We start from the raw sequence: 14,655 nt of genomic DNA, 5'->3' as shown, positions 1-14,655 counted from the left end.
CCCACATCTCCTTCCTCAACAATTTATTCTTGCTGCAGGTAAGCTTTAAGAAATTCTTCAGCAGCACTAAAAGCTTCATGCAGTTCAGGGACATAACAGGTTAGCTAGTCTGGGCTACACATAACCCCTTTTTGTTGGCATCTTAGTTATTTATTGGTGCCTGAAATCCCTTTCCTTTCAAGTGAGAGCTCCTTCTGTTGTGAAGGAACAACCATGCAGCACCAGTGATACAAGAGGACATGGCCTCAAGCTGCACCAGGGGAGGTTCAGGTTGGACATCAGGAAGAATTTCTTCACTGAAAGGGTGCTCAAGCACTGGAAAGAGCTGCCCAGGGAAGTGATGGATTCACTATCTCCCTGGGAGTGTCCAAGAAATGACTCAGCATGGCACTTAGTGCTGTGGATTAGTTGATGTGTTGGTGTTTGTTCAAAGGTTGGGCTTGATGGCCTCAGAGATCTTTTCCAGCCTTTATTCTATGACTCTGAGATGCACTGTAACACCAGCACAGTGATGATAGCTCCAGCTGAGACAGTCTGGCTACTCTTGGCTATCAGAGTTCATTGACTGAGAATCTTTGATTCAATTTAGTCACTCAATTACATAATTCTTAGAATTGCAGGGAAAAAATTAGCATGGAAGGAACCTCTTGAAATCATCTGGTCTAGTGCTCATGTGTTGCTCCTAGTAAATGAAGGTTGTTTGATAAACATCCACAGAATTTGACTATAAGCGCTTTTGTCACCTCTTGTAAATGCAAATTAAAATGTGTTAAAGTATCCCGATGGTGATTGAAGAGTATTTGCCTCGTTTTACAGGAGTGCAGTGTGCAGAAGGTCAGATTACACGGGTCAGCTGGCCAGAAGTGTGTCAGCCACGTGCAATCCCTCGGGCACAGGCAGCCACATCAGCATGTCCAGAGCCAGCACCCAGGGAGCCCAGGGATGAGCACTCAGGCTGCACAAAGGACATTTCATACTGCTAATAATCCATAGCTAGAGGTAAAGGTTAAATGCTCAGCATTATCGTGATACATCCCTTTATACTCCACTTAACTAATTGAATTTGGTTAATTAACAATTTGCACACCTGGAGAGAAATATAAAACCTATTGTGCTGTTTGGTATTCTGCTTAAATTGGAAATTACCTATACATCCTCTAGGCCATATTAAATGGGATTTACTTTGGACACAATTGTTGTTAACAATTATATAGGGAGGTTTTTTGGGTTTTTTTGGGAGCTCCATTTTCTAGACTGGCACATTGGTAATTTTTTTTATCCTCACACACACCTGAAAATAAATGAAATCCAGAAAAGTTAGATTAAAGTATTTTTATTATTGATTTTAAACTGTGCTTCTCTGTGCATAACGTAAATTATCACCCAGATACAAAAGTGAGAGACAGAAATGTGCCAGCCTATTTCACATTCGAAGCAGACACACCAGAGTCACAAAACCAGATTGTTTTGCCCGTAACTGGAAGGCTGAAGAGCAAAATCTCATTAAGATTGGTATATGGAAGGAGGTTTACAAGCCATGCATATCCATGAACAGGTTAGTTTAAATGCCTGAGAAATAGATGGCTTTTCAAATATGTGGCTGACAGTCATGGGTTCAGAAATACAAACTAAGATGAACTAAAAACTTGATACTCAGAAATAGATCTGTCTGGGAAATGGTGTTATGGAGAAATGAATTTGCATTCTGGGAAGACTGATTCTTAAAACCAGTTCTGATCTTCCCATGGTTTGGTAACATGCGTTTATCCCTGGCATCCTGGTGGATTTGGGTCTGATGCATGTGTTCTCACACAGCACCTCTGAAAATCTGATTTGCATGAAGTAATGCTTGCCTAAGGTATTTAAAAGATTTGTCAACAGGAGGAATATTACTGCTGAAGGAATATTCAAAAGGCTTAGGCTTTCATGCAGTGCTCTCTGTAAAATCACACTTAAATGCTCATGAAAGTAAAGCACATCTTTCCAGTGGTTATTTCCAATAGCAATAGTTGGTGCCATTTTCTGATTTTGCTTGGTTATATTTGTCTGCTATATATATTTTTTCCTCTCTTGTGGCAGGTGACTGCATACATGTAGAGGAGAGGATGGAAACAGAAATTGTCCTTGATGTTTGCTGCAACCCCTTAGGCTTCTCCTGAAACCTAGGAGCAAACAAAAACCCAATACTAGTTTCCAACTGCCTTGATTTTATAGTTTGGGCTGGTATCTCCTGGGTATTTACTCGATAATTCATCTCTGAGAAATGAAGAATTGCCTTATTGAATGAATCTCTAAGCAGTTAATTGTTGGCCTGTATCCTCTGATAAGATCACATTGGCCTTGACTGGATACTAAAAACAGAACAGATATATGAATTCATTTATTTAACTATTAATTCAAGGTTAGAACACTAATACAAAAGTCAACACAAACTATTGCTGTGAAGACATTAAGCAATCAAAATATTCTGGTTTTATTCTGAATAAGTCCCTAATAAACAGCACACAGACCAAATATAAAAGAAAAAGAGACAAAATAAGTCCATTTTTCATTAACTTTGCCACATATGAACTCAGGTATGTTTGAGCTTTGCAGTCATTGTAGTGCATTCAAAAAATAATAATGTGAACATTTCCATGACTTCAATAGAATCTCTGTTGTTTTACTAAGTGAACTCTCCAGTGGCCAAAATAATATCTGTAAATGCCCATGAATTTTAACCCAAAACGTGGCAGCCTGGCATGATTAAAAGCTTTAGATTCTCAAAGAGCAACATGACTAAAGAAGGACTGTAGCCTTGAGTGGCACCTCACTGGTTTCATTTGCCAGTATTGTTATTTTCCAAGGTAATATTTGATTTACAAGAAAAATGCTTTTAAGTCCCACAGTAAGTCCTACAATGTATCCACAAGTATAAAACCCTTAAATTGCCTTCATTTGTCAATCGCTAAAGCCCTACCTGAGACTATTCAGTGGCAAAGTAGGAATCTAATGATGTCAGCAGGGAGGAGGGAGGTTAGATTTATAGAGGTTTTAGAGGCGATACCTCTTGTCTCTCTTCGCTTGTCCCCCTCCTGACTCCCTTTAATTCAGCACTTTGACCACAGTAATGCAGTTAAGCTCCAGTTTATGGCACAGATGCCTCATAAGTCCAGTCTCCATGATTTCATTGAAAGCTCTCTCACGTTAGTAATTTGAATTGATTTTAAATTCCAAATTATTAGTGAAGATGTTGAAATACAGAGCTTTAATGTTAACCCAACTTTCTCCTTACGCTATGCTTTCCCTCCCAAACTGTCAGGCTCTTCCCTTGCTTACGCTAGAGTTGCCTTGATTTTATTTTTTTTCCTGGTGATAACTAAGGTTAAAACACAGAATGAAGGCATTTTTTGGATGGAAGTAATAATGAATGCAACCTGGATTTGAAATAAATTAGGTTGCAAATGTGAACAACACTTTATGGATAGGTGATTACTCCAGAGTAATGTTTTATATTTTTGTTTACTTAATATGTTATCCGATATTATCAGTATTATCAGTTTTCAGATATTATCAGTAAAAAAACCCCTAGGTGGTCACTCACAGACTGTGATCATGGGAGTGTCCTAGCACAGGACAGTTTTGTTAGTATTGTCCAAGAGCTATGGACTGCCAGGTGTAAAAATCTGACTGTCCTAAATAAGCAAAGTGTTGTTTTTAGTGGTTAACTTCATTTTGTACAGATCCTAGCTCAAGTACAGTCAAGGTTTGGTCTACCATTTGTTTCAAGAGTCTGGATCAGATCCTTAAATCAGAGCCAAATGTGAATAAAAGCAGTAAATTCTTTGGCAATAAATCCTCAGTAATCTGCATTACTCAGAGACGGGACCTGCTGGAACATCTTCACAACATTCTTTTGCCTTCCTTCCCCTCATGTGCAGCATATTGCAGTAATCAATTAACATGATGGAATATTTCTGTGCTGAGACCTTCTTGTAACTCCCATATGGTCAGAATTTAATCTTAATAGCTCCGATTTTTTTTTTTTTTGTTAGAAGCTGAACTCAACCTGCACATTAGCGATGATGGAAAAGTAAAATTTCAGAGTGATTGAGTGGTTTTCAACCTGTTAGGTTTGAGTATTTTGAAGAAGTCATGTAGTTGAACAGGACTGAGCATTACATCTTCATGTAAACCACCAAACTGGGCAAGCAGAAATGGAGGTGCCCAGTTCCATCTCTTACATTTGAAAATGGCCTTGCTGTACCTCTTTAGAGCAAACATTTAAGCAAAGTTGTTGATCTTTTGATCTTGTTTAAGTAGTTTACTCCTGCCCTTCTCAACACGCCCTTCGTTTGCCTTTGTAACTCAAAAGACTGATTCCATTGTAACAAAGTAGGAAATTCTGGCTTGCAACTTGAGTAATTCCCGACAGACCTTGGTTCATACAAAGAAAGGACAGTAGCTCATCTTGTATCTCTTTCTGATTTTATTCTGGTTCTCTAGAAGGCTTTAAAAGTGTTGCAGAAATTCATGACTGGAAGCATGTCTGAGTGCACTCACAATGATCATAAAGCTGAATCCCCAGAGGACCACAACACTTCAACCAGTAACCTCAGAGCTCCCTGACCAAATTCCTCCGTAAGAGTTGTAGAAATTGAATTTAATGTACTTGGTATACAATAGTCTTGTAATAAAATTAATTACAAACAAATTCTGATTTTTTTAAGCTTAATATCAAATTGGCTTTCCATGTTCTTTAGGTTTTTCCTATGTTGAACAAAAAAATACAATACAATCCATAGTGTTCTTTCTGAATAGATATGGGGAGGTGGAGAAATTGCTTGGACCGTGTATATTCCAGCAGAGGGTGGCAGTACACTACCACACTCCCACAGTAATGGAAAAGTTGTGTAGTAATATTTATGCCTTCTGTCTTCAAGGGAAGAATACATCCTGCAGATGAATATGTTATGGGAGATGGGAGATGGGAATTGGACTGGGAAAGTAATCCCAAATCATTTCAGTGACCTTGCTCAATCCACTCAATCTCCATCTCTCTTTCATCTGAAATATTTTTCTTCTGTAATTACCATCAGCTGATGACTACAAACCATTATAAAACTCCCGAGAATAATCGTCTATGAGAATGAATATGGATATCTGAAAATGGGAATCTCTCCTGATTAACTAATGATACCAAAACCATTAATTTCCTCACTAACAGCAGAGCAGTCACCAACAGTGTTGAGCAGGATAAACTCTAGAAGGCAAAAAGGGACACTCTGTGTCAGGAAGGATTTCCATGGCACTATGGACATGCTAATGGTCTCCTGCCTTTCCTCAGTCCAGTTTTGCTACTTTGTTAGCAGAGTATTCTTCAAAACTTCAAATACCTTGTCATCTCTTCAGTAGAATGTGGATTTCTAGGTTACTGTCTTGGATTTCCCTTCAGTTTTTATTTTCTTACATTTTATTTATTTATTTATTTTAATAGAAAGCAGTTGTGAAATTGTTCATAGGCCAGCAAAAGAGGCAGGGTGTATTTTTTTTACTTTTGGAAAAAACTTCTGGTTGACAGAAAAACCAGCCTACTTTAAATTACTGCAGTAAAAATGCTTTAACACATTGTCAAACTTCAGACCTTGGTGACTCAAGTCTCTATATTTTTTGGATGTGAAGAAATCTCAGTGCAAGAAGAAAGCAATGCATAATAGAAAGGAATACTCCTTCATTATGCAAACAATGAAAAATTATTTGTATACAGAGCATGATTTCTTTAATGCGCTTTTATTTCCCCTCAAGAATTCAAACCAAAGGATTATGCAGGTCAAGAAGAACTTGAAGAACAAAAGCCATTCATGATCAAGCTCTCAATATGGACTTACATTAGTAAAAACATTTGAATAACATTTTTATAATAGTAATCTAAGTAGCTTATGTTAACTTCTCTAGTAACCAAAGCCAAGAGTAATTTTCATGCATTCTTTCAGTAGACATTCATTATTTAAATATGTAAAATATGGAGGCAGTGTTCTGGAACTTCTTTTTATTAGGAGGAAAGAAGCTGGAAGTGATGCCAGGAAATTTAAGTGAGGAATGACATGCCCCTTCTCAAAAATAAGAGATTTTTTTCAGAGAATTAAGGGAATTAAATATTTCCAGTCTGAACAGTTGTCAATAATAATTACCTTGATCTTCCTTAGTAGATTTCAAAGTGTTTGAGACACTTAACAGTAACCTTCTCATCTTTGAGTAATTTCCTCTATAATTTCCTGTAACATCCCCAACTATTCCTACAGGAAGTAACATGATTTTCAACAGAATTTTTAACTAGCAATTAATCTGCATAAAGTGATGAAATAAAAAAAAATATATATAGCCAGGGTGATCAGAAGCTTAAAAACATTGCCTGGTTATCATTAAGATTACTTTATGTATCAGTTTAGGGGTCTTTGAGGGAGACCACTGAAACAGAGTGTTCAGTGCTAGAGTCCTTAATGGCTCCTCTACACTATTGAATCCTTCCTGGCCTATAGAAAACCTTGTAGCAAAATTTTATTGAAGAATAAACTGGACTATAGGAGAAAAAGGATTTTTTTAAAACATTCTTTTTAATGAAATAAAAATAACTGGGAAAGAGTGAAAGTTTCTTGAGAAGAACCAGCTTGTCTCAGAGCAGAATAGATTAAAAATCTGTTTCACTCTTATAACTCTGAAAATCCATGATTGAAAATTTTAGCCTTGAGAAGTTACAATACATCATGAGAAAAAGGTGAGTCAATGTATAATGTTTCAATTATAGGGTTCTCAAGAGTACACAGGTGGTGTAATAAATAAGGTCATGGTCTTTCCATCAGCAGTATCCCCAGTACTCCTGCAGTTGCTATGAATGGGAAACAATAATATTTATGATTGTTAAAAGTCCAAAGTTCAGAGGAGATTATTATTCTGAAAGGTAAATAGATAAAGATTTGGTATGTAATGAGTACTTATGGTATTTGTATGATCTGGTCTGTGTGGTGTTTGTCCATACCATGGGAATGATCAACACCTGCAATACTGGGCAGTAGTGACTTTTAAAATATCTTCCCCCTATGCAATGGCATTATTCAAACAAGTGGTTTTAAACACACATTTTATTTTTTTCCCCCATTCTTGACCTTTCTGTGATAGATTAACAAACTGAATATGTTCCCAGTATGGCCACCCACCAAACCTGCTAGATTATGCCCTGACCTGGGAGTTTGTGGAGTGCATTCTATTCCCAGCTTTGTCATCATCTTTACTTGTTAGGCTATTCCCCTCATCTTTCCACATCTGTATCCAACCTCCACAGCTTTTATTCCCCACTTTGCTGTATTTTTTTAGACTAGAGTTCCTACAGGCTCTTGTCTTTTGCTGATGCTATGACTTTGGTCTCAGCCAAAACTAATATTCAGAGCCTTGAAAGAAAATTTCCATAAGGAATTAAAAATGATTGTAAATTCAGGTGATTTGTTGATTTCTTCAGCTCATGTGCATCTTACTAATGACATATAATGACCAATACAATGTAGTAACAAATGTGAAATGTATTAGTGATGTAACAGCGCATTTTCTGGCACAAAATATATTTACGAGTGGACAGTGCTCCAATGAAATAGGAATGTGACTAACACCTAGAGAAAATATCTGCTTGACTAGAAAGGTCAGAATAGACTGAGAAAGGAAGTGCTTGGGAATCTTCATTTTCCATTCCTATCTCAGATTTCTTTATTTCTTAGGCACTAGAGCAAATTCCAAAAGGAATATCGCCCATAGTAGGGGAATAGCAAAACTGGCATTGAAGGAAAACTAGTTCACTTTAGGCATAAACAGCCCAACAACAGCTGCACTGGTGGTTCCATCAAAGACGCTGCAGGTCCCTTGTCCAGGGGATTCCAGGCAGAAGGGGCTGAGTGGCCATAGCTATCCATCCACTATGGTGATCTACTTTATCTTCCTTTTCTGGTGTCTTCTGCCTCTGTTAACTCTGATGTTAAACTGGCAAATACTTTGAGGTACCACCCTCCACTTTCTTGTTGGTAGTTCTGTATCAAACTTCTGGAATGTGACTACTCCTGTTCTTTAGTGTACTTTACACATAGATAACTGCCAGAAGTTTTGTAGTAGGACATGCAACAACTTCAAGGAGAAACCACAATGTCATTTCAATTCTTTAATTTTAAAAATGGCAAATACAAGGCAGAGGATTTCCAGCCTCCCCATACCTAATAAATTCCTAGCAAATGTAGTTGGCACATTATTTTGAGGATATTTTCAATGTATTCACATACATTTATCTGGTTATCTGGATACACTCAGGTTCCTCATTGAATACACACACCTGATATGGATTATTACTGAAGGAGTCTTATCTTTTTCGTTTCCTGATCTTGTGCCATAAAATTCCTAACCTTAATGTTGTATTAATGCAATTATTTTCTGCATTTTTAAATTTTATCTTAATTTAAAATGCAGTTAAAGAAGTCATTGGGATTTTTACAGTAAGCTAATAGTACTGTCAGATCCAGTGTCCTTTTACCTCTAAGGTTCTTCTCTACTGAGTTAGCAAATGAGAGGGTGCATTAAATCACCTATTTAAAGCTACAAGAGTATCCTGAGAGTTAATTGCTGCTATATCATCATTCAGTACAAAGGAAAAAACAACATTATTTTGTAATCATTGATCTTCTATATCATTAAGTCCAAAATATTCTTAGGCAGAGAACACGGTTAATACAACTATGCAGATTTTGGAGCTACTCTTCCCCTGCCTTGCCTGCTGCAGAAGGGGAGCAAGCTCTTTTGTTCAATAAAAAATGCCCATCAAAACTCAGAGAAAGACAATAGAGATGGTGTTGTCCAACTTTATCTACCTGTCATTAAGATTTTTGAAAAGAGACAAAAATGTTGAATTCCCTTTGACATATTCTAAATCATTACTGATTTGTTGACACTCACACGGTTGCTTTGGTGGCAATAGAGGAAAATTTTCAAAGTGGTTGTCAGACAAGAGGAAGATGTATTTGTGAGTGGAAAAGACAAAAGGGAAAATAGATTTACAGAATATACAGAAAGTCGCTTTCATATATTTTTTCCCCTTTGTGTGTTTTTTTAAGCTAAGAAATGCCACATGCTCTAAAGAAGTGTATGAGACAAATACAAGCAAACTCCTCAGAAAATACCATTTTTTCTATTTCTGTTCCAGGAACAACTTCCTCATCACAAGAGTGTTAATTTCATCGGGTTGACAGCTGTGGAAATAACCTATGTATTTAAGCAGTGAAAACAGAGATAGGAAGATTCACACAATGAAATCTATTTTCTATTTGAATCTAAAATCTAAGTGCTGTCCCTTTAAAGGAGACCTTGCTATCTTGATAAAGAAAACTAATGATGTGGCCTTTCTGGGGCTAGTCACATAATAGCCATGGTGACAAGGACCTCTATCACAGAATAAAGCAGAAGATAAATGAGATTTTTCTAATATCCATTTCACCCATTGTTCACAAGTGTCATGCGATACAGCTTCTATTTATCATGAGATAGTAGATACTGGGCACTATTTTGTAAAGGAAACCTAAATTGCAACATTGTGTTATTAAAAGCCTGTAAATACTCATTACTCCTCCTTGTTCATTTTGTAACTGTGCCAAAACAAGTGGGTTTTGTTTTATTATTGTTATTATTAGTATTATGTTTTATTTATTTAAAAGACGTAAAGGACATTTCTTATATTTATACTGGATGTCCACACAGCTTTTAGCAATAAAATGAAAATACATGTTTCAGTCAGCTTGCCTGAAAACTGGTGCCACCTGCCCCAAGAGGAATGGCTCTTAGTCTAGACTTCCTTCTCTCAGCTCTCTAGATGTCTTTACAGAATCACAGAACCAGAGAATGGGTCAGGTTAGAATGGACCACATTGTCTCATCTGGTCCAACCTCCTTGCTCATGCAATCTTATCCCAGAACACTGGCACAGGGTTGTGTCCAGACAGTTCTGGAATACCTCCAGCAAGGGAGACTCTACACCCTCTCTGGACAATCTGCTTCAGAGCTTGGTCGCTGCTCAGGGCTGAAGTTCTTCCTCATGTTCACGTGGAACTTCCTGTGCATCAGTTTCTTCCTGGGCATTGGTCTCTGCCCTTTGCAGCTTGTCCAATTGCTCAGCACCACTGAGCAGAGCCTGGATCCATCCTCTGCCATCTCGCTGCAGATACTGAAAGCCAGGGATGAGATCCCCTCTCAGCTGCTACTTCCTGAGCTTGAGCAATCCTAGCTCCCTCAGACTTTCCTTAGCACAGAGATGCTCCAGTCTCTTCATCACCTTTGTCACTCTCCACTGGACCTGTTCCAGGAACTCCATGTCTCTCTTGTCCTGAGAAGCCCAGAAGTGGACAGAGAACTCCAGATGTGCCTCACCAGGGCAGGGTAACCTCCCTCAGCCTGCTGGCAACTCTCTTCCTAAAGTACCTCAGGATACCATTGGCCTTCTTGGCCACAAGGGCTTCTGAGCAGCTTGTTGCCACCAGGGCCCCCAGGTCAGCCCCCAGTACTGGTGCCCACCCAGTGTTCCTGGCTGAGATCCACTTACCTACTGTATTTATCTGACCTCCAAGACCTAAGCCTTCAAAGATATTGTAACCTTCTATGCAAATCAAGCATATGGTGATATTCAGTCTATAGGAATTCACACATATCAACAGCCTGAAACAGTGATTCAGAAATCTGACCCCTCTCAGTCCTAGCTTAATCTGTGGAAGTGAAGGAGCTGTACTGATACTTCAGTGTTAATGATATTATGCAGACATTGATTATTCTGCTGAACAGAATGGGACTTGGTCCACTACATTTCAAATGGAGAACAGCACAGGGGAATGAAATGTGGAGGAAAAGAAGTGCAGAAACAAAGGATGTAGGGAGAAAGAGGTGGTGAGGTGAAAGAGTAGCCAAGAGGAAAGGTGTGTAATGTGATTATAACAACAGTTAAATGTACAATTACTACTGTGCCAGATTTGCCCCTTGGTCAGAGTGACAATGAAAGGAAGCTTCTGTGCAAAACAGAGATGATTTATACCCCAGTCTATTGACCCAGTTTCAAAATTTGATCTTCCCTCTCATCTGAATGGCCATGCTTTGTCCCTGGGGCTTTTCTAAACCCCTGGCACCTTGCAGCAGATACTGAATTTCTTTCTTGTGTACTTTCCATTCAAATAAATGGTTAGAAAAGCTGTGTTAGATTTTGATTGCTGTTTCAAAGCATGGAAGGGTCTGTATAATTTACAACCTGTGCAGCTTTACTCCTCTATGGTCACCTCTGGGGTGTCAGGCAGGCCAGAAAACTATCAGCAAACAGTTTTCTGAATAACTTAAGAGGAAGGGAAAAATTCTAGCCATGGATATTGGCACAAATCCACTCTCATGAAAACTCCCACTAAATCTTTAATGTCCAGGGAGAACACCTGAAAAAGCCTGTGCTTAAAACACTGCCTTGCAAATTGGATCCTCAATTTAGCTACAAATTTCCATTGCGACCAAAGGAATTGTGCTTGATTGTGTGTCTCTGCTTCTCTAGAAGGAGGATAAAGCTTTCTGCTTCCTGTTTGAAGCTGCAAGCTCTTGGCAGTTAGGGGTGGAAAATATTTTGCCCAAATAAAATGCCTATAAAGATAATAGCAATAGCTGTCTCTCAGGAAATGCTTTTCATCTGCAGATATTAATGCAGTCTACAAAGTATCATTATCTTAATTTATAAAAGCAGAAACTGAGGCAGAGGAAGGGAAAATTACATGTCCAAGGTCATGACAGGAACATCAGTCTGATCTCCCAAGCCCCTCATTTCTGTGCTTTACTATGTCCCACAATGATGACTTTCTGGGACACATGGAGTAATAGTGATGATAATGAGCACACAGATATCTCCTTTGAAAGGTCTCATCATATATCTGCCTGCATGCAACTCAATTTATACACCTTGGAAGGATGAAGGCTGAGTCAATATAGCATTAATGCAATACCCTGATGGCTGTTAGCTTCAAAGACATCTTTTTCATGAGAAATAAGACTTTGAAAGGAGAGCAGTCACGATACACATAAGTGCCACCTTTTAAATTATGATCAAAGTTGAAAAGTGGTGTAAAGTTGTCAAGAGACCTATATATTGGTTTATAGACTGTATTTACTAGATACATTGTTTTATGCACGGTGTTTCTAGCCTGCACACTCTTGTGATAGGTTAGGAGAAGGATTGTCTGGTTTTACTCTTGGGGCGTGAAATGGAGCAAAGGATAGTGATGCAGCTCAGATGAAAATGAAAAAAAATGAAATGAAGAGACTTATTTAAGTTTCTCATACTGACCTAGACTTACAGAGGGTCACCAGTCTGTCAGTGGTGTGAGATTCCTGACCACCTTTTGGGTCTGGTCTGTAATATTGCAAGCCTGGCATGCCTTGTTCTGTCCATTGCATCAGTTTCTGTCTCTAATAGCCTTTCATACCTTTAAAACATCCCACAGCCCCTTAGAATTTTTTGGTTTAGGTTAAATAAAGCTGAAAGAAATTTATACATTGCCATCATTACTCTTTGGAATCTTTCCAGAAGAGCTAACTAGCCAAAGAACTGCAGTTGAGATTTTTGTAGGTGTCATATTGTCCTTCTGAGCAGTTTCTGTCCCTCTGGGAGCTGTGGTTTCAGTCAGGTTTAGACTTTCAGACTAAAGGCAGCCTTTAGTCCTTTGCTGAGATTTTACTGGAGACTCCCAATACAATCTAAAGCAGAAAGCTCTGTTTGTTATCATGCTCAAATTTGATAACAAATCACTGCTGATGAATAACTCAAATGATTTCACTCCTTTCCTCTCCTAATTTTCCTTGTGAGAACATCACATAGAGCAATGTCAAAAACAGTACAAAAAGTCAAAAGATCTGCTTTCAACTGCTTCCCCTTTGTCCCTAAACCTTTTCATCCTGGTGGGTGGCATGTAGATTGTTTTGACACAATTTCTGCTGGGTGAATTTATGCTAACATTTTTAAGTACCTAGATGTTTCCACTAAATAGCTCCTAGAGAATAACGAGGTGGGAGATATTGTAGATATTGTCTTCAGCAGCTGAGCCTTGGAGTTCCTTAAGACTGTTCAGAAGGAGAAATAAATAGGAAGGATGAGGTCAGAGCACTGCAGAGTGGTGGAAAAGCAGGATTTTGCCACTTGGCCTGTCATAAGCTATGTAAGGAAAAAGGATGATAGAAAGCACATCAGGGGCTGCCTTAGGAAAAGAAATTAGGAGTTGTTTAGCTCTTTTGAGGAACATTATCTGAAAGATAGTGACCAACAGAAGTTGCTACAAGACTGTGATTACAAAAGATGGAGTCAATCTGAAAAGCTACACCTGGGGGATGCATCATTTAGATGGACATTCATTAATCTTTAATATCTGAATCACAATCCCACAGGAGCAAGAACCATCCCATGTGCAGTGTATATTTCTTTGGACTTGCCCCAATAACAAATACATCATTAAATAAATAATTTTTCCTGTACATGTGCACTGCAAAGAATTCTACCTAGCATATACCTGTAAGTCTCAGGGGGTGAACACAAAACATACAGAAAAGCTTAGTTCTATTACAGCATGCTGGCATGCCCTCAGATTCTGTGTTAGTTGTGCTGTAACACATGAATGGAACTGGAGTTTTCCAAGAAAAATTTCCCTGGGAAAAAAATTACAACTAAAATATTTTGCAACTTTATGTAAGACAGTTTGTAAGACCTTGCCATAGTAAAAAACACAATACCATGAATTGAAAATTATATTAGCCCTTAAGAGAAAATCAAGATATTTAGGTGTTATATTTTGTTACCCAGTGAGGCTTTCATAACTTGCATGCCAATCACCAAGAGACAATACAAAGAAAGTAATATTTGCTTCTAGACAATACATATTTTAGTAGTTTATGACTAATTATAACCTAGAAAGGTGCTGTATGTGACACCATTGAAGCTTATTCATCACAACAATGTCAGAGAAAGCAATTTCTGGAAATGTAGTTTGTTATTTGGTTTGTCTTGAGTTATGAAGTGAAATAGAGAACTATTTCAGACCCCCTTCAGTTTCCACAGATTTCTGCTGAACACAGAAGAAATATCATTATGATTTGCATGTGCAATTCAGCCTTGAATTTCTTGGAAGGGCAAGAAGTTTCTTGCCAGGGCAAATGAGCTCTAGGCTACTTTGGGGCTGTTATGTCATCCAAATGATCCATTTTAAAGCTACTTCTTGTATTTTTTACAACGTTGGAGAACATTGTGCAGTTTCCTCTGTGCTCACAAGGTAGACAGGAGTTATTGGTCTTCCAGAGTGCACTATTGGTGTTATAAAACATTGTACATTGATATTTCAAGGCAAAGAAACTACAAGGCAGCCTGGAGAATATTTAGTGTTTTCTGCATGTGATACTTGTCTCCACAGGAGACTCACCAGGATCTGAACATGATGATGGGAACTGAGAACACAAATTGCCCTGGCAGGAGGTGTCAAGGCACAGCTCTGTGTTTGCCACAACCACAGAATCACAGCTTGGCTGGGGTTGGAAGGGACCTTAAAGAACATCTGGTTCCAGCTTCCTGCTGCAGACACTCCTGTGTCTCACA

This window comes from Cyanistes caeruleus, chromosome 4, assembly GCF_971803275.1.
Source record: "Cyanistes caeruleus chromosome 4, bCyaCae1.hap1.1, whole genome shotgun sequence".
NCBI lineage: Eukaryota > Metazoa > Chordata > Aves > Passeriformes > Paridae > Cyanistes > Cyanistes caeruleus.
Note: the sequence above shows the minus strand (reverse complement) of the source record.